General features: G+C 35.1%; 1 pseudogene; it reads right to left on the bottom strand.

Moving 5' to 3' along the window:
• Nucleotides 1-827: 827 nt before the first annotated feature.
• On the bottom strand, nucleotides 828-2,329 carry LOC135933616 (C-type lectin domain family 10 member A-like; annotated as a pseudogene).
• Nucleotides 2,330-3,264: the final 935 nt, after the last annotated feature.

The following is a 3,264-nucleotide window of genomic DNA, read 5'->3' as shown; positions in this document are numbered from 1 at the left end:
TGTAACTTAGGATTGCACTACACTCAAAATTACACTTAAAATCTTAAAAGCAAGATCATTCTGTAACAAAATTACACATGAAAAACTTATATATAATAGAGAAATTTACATTACATAATGTGACCCTACATTATGGTGTGTGTCATGTGTTTACCTGACAGATTTTCCATTCACTTGTCTCTATAAGGTGTGTCCCAGCTACCAAAGGGTGAGAGGCAGTGTACACCCCGGACAGGTCACTAGCCTGTCACAGAGCGCCAGACAACTATTGGCACTTATGAGCAATTTTAGAATCCCCAATTAGCCTAACTGCATTAACTGCATGTTTTTGGACTGTAGGAGGAAGCCAGAGTATCGAGAGAGGATCCACTCAGAAAGGTCCAGACGGTGGATTTGAACACTGGACCCTTTTTCAGTGAGGCAATGGTGTCCCACCATGGTGCCCTCTATATAACACATAAAAGATCAGTAGTCAAGTGCAAATGAATGAATGTTGCCAGTTTCCCACTAGAGCGCAGCAAGTACTTGCTTGTTGTTGTTGTCTGCCTTTATTAAAAGGAAGTTTAGGGAATATTTTTGTTGCCTGTTTGTTTCAGATCCTTGGTAAAACCAAACTTTCTAAATCAAACCAAAACAAACAAGAGGTTTAACACAATGAGGTCATAATACGGCTGAAGCCAGCAGGATTTTATAGTAATAGTAAATATTCTGTGTTTTACTATGTTCATTTTGTTTCTGTTTGTGACATTATTTGTAAAAAAAATTATTACATCACTTCATCTGGTGTGTCAGTGATTTTCAGTCACATGTAATCTTAGACTTTCAAGTTACGGGGTTTCTGCTTTCTCACAAATACTTCTGTGAGGCTTGGAGCAAAATGCATCAAACCAACACTTCAGATCATACGCTCCACCTTTTTCTCCCATCCTCGCACAGTTCTCTCCATCAGGTTGTTCACAATTGTGCCCTTTCCAATTGTCTGGCTCTTTTCCACTCCAAAACTTCAAACTAAGAGATGAAAAACAGAAAAAATTGTTTCAGTAAAAACCGGTAACTTTAATTCTGGATATGAAAAAAATATATTTTCACAACAATCAAACCTTTGATCCAGTGATGATCCATCCACCCAAAGCCAGAACTTGTCCTCAGCTTCAGTCATTACATCTCTCAGTCTTCCCTCCAGGAAAGTCTGATCAGAAAAATATGATTAATTTTACCTTGTTAGACTTTTCTGTGCTGAGAAGGTGAAACAAAGATGTTGTAAAAAAAAAAAAAACAAACGTGTGAGAACATGAACCTGCAGCAGTGTTTCATACCTGCTCCTCTCTGCTGTCTATCTTAACCAGGTCTCCTCCTTTAGCTCTACATTCATCTCTGCTCTGTTTCCAGGATGATTTACTGATGGAGAAGTAATAGCACTTTTCTCCATGTTGCTCCCAGCCTTCTTCACATTTATAACAAGGATCATCTTTGAAGAGATTACAGCAACGACTTCAATCAGGTTTTTTAAACCTTCACTGTAAATGTTTTATTCCTCATTTAATTTACAGAAAATCAGATCATTGATTTTGAGTTAAGAAACAAAATTAAAACCACACAAACTCACAGAGACAATAACTAAGACAAGCTGCCAGGGGGATACAGAGAAGAGCCACTCTCTGTGCGGTGACCTTTGACCCTCTGTTTGATTTCGCATGACGAGAGTCAGGAGCTTTACCTGATGAACATTTAGAGAATGCACAATGTATTGAGTGCCAATAGAGTAACATTAAAGATGATTAAGATGCTTTGCACAGGAAACACTTGAGTTAAAACATGTTAACATGTCACACATCCTTTTGGTCAGTTCCTGTTTTTGTTTTTGCTCTTCACATCTTAGTCTAAGGAGCTTGGAAAGAAAAGCGTCTGGACTTCTTTAAGTTGCTTGAAGACGTTTCACCTCTCATCCGAGAAGCTTCTTCAGTTCTAGGGTCAAATGGGGACTCTCCACCATGACCAAGATGACCTGATGACTGAGATCCTTCACAGACATACTCTTCACATCTTCATTTTGCAAAACTTTTAAACACTCTTTCTTCATCAATTACTTTTAAATCTTTACATTTCTGATTTATGAAAAGATTAAAATAATCTAATATGATTAAATAATGAATGTGGGCCCAACATATTTTTAAATATTATTCATATAATGTTTTTCTATTCCAGCACAAACATGTTAACTTTAATTCAAAGTCTGATAATGATCACTGACTGAAGCTCTGTCACCTTCCTGTTGTTTTACCATCACATTAATGTTCTTACCTTCTATGAAGCTCTGCGGACGGCTCATCATGCTGAAACTTCAAGATCCTGACTTCAGACTTAATCCAACAGTCTCTGAATCACGGTGAGTCTCTGGAAATGAATTTACAAAAACATATTTTATTCAATTGATTTTAGTCATTATTAAATCTTAAAATGCTTTATTTTAATGTGGATGATCTCGTAGTCATACACATCAAGGTACAGTATCTACAGGTCTGGGATACAAACTTGTGCTGAAATCCAAAATGTCTTTTTAAAGTTAATTGTATCCACACTATAAGTTTTAATGACAACTTTATTTTCTCATGCTTTATGTTGGTTTAGGGCACTGTTCATATTTACTTTTAGTTACCTGGTAACCCAAAAAATGGAGAAGCTTCTTACATGGTTGTAAATCTGTTTTAACAAAGCTGTGGTCATTTTTTTTAACCTTATCAAATACTTTGCCAAAAATATGACTTAAATCTCATTATTATTATTATTATTATTATTATTATTAGATGTCATCAAATATTGTTACTTATCTAGAAAAATCTTCCTTTCCCTTTTAAATTTATTGGCGAGAAAACATATTTAACTCAAATGTAATGAACAATTTAGCTGTATGCAAACTCATTTTTTAACATCACAAAAGATGACAAGTGCCTAACAGGCACAATTTTAAATAAAGAAAAGTAATTGAATTATTTCTTTCACAGTCATATAGCTCAACTTTTTTTGTGCTACTTTTTGTCTTATTTGGTGTTCATTTATATTAAAATAGTGTGAGTAGCAAAGTAAATGTTTTCGCTTCCTCTAAATAGCATAATTTGCTGATTTTCCTAAATGACTCACAGACCAACTCAGCTAAAAGTTGGTAAATATTAACTGAGAACTTCATAAGCAAGCTCAAAATAGACACTGCACTTCTATGGCGTTATTTTTGTGCCACTATTCTGAGCGCATGTAAAGAAAAAAAAA

The sequence above is a fragment of the Pelmatolapia mariae genome, linkage group LG22 (genome assembly GCF_036321145.2).
Source record: "Pelmatolapia mariae isolate MD_Pm_ZW linkage group LG22, Pm_UMD_F_2, whole genome shotgun sequence".
Lineage (NCBI taxonomy): Eukaryota > Metazoa > Chordata > Actinopteri > Cichliformes > Cichlidae > Pelmatolapia > Pelmatolapia mariae.
This window is presented reverse-complemented; position numbering and strand designations above follow the sequence as displayed.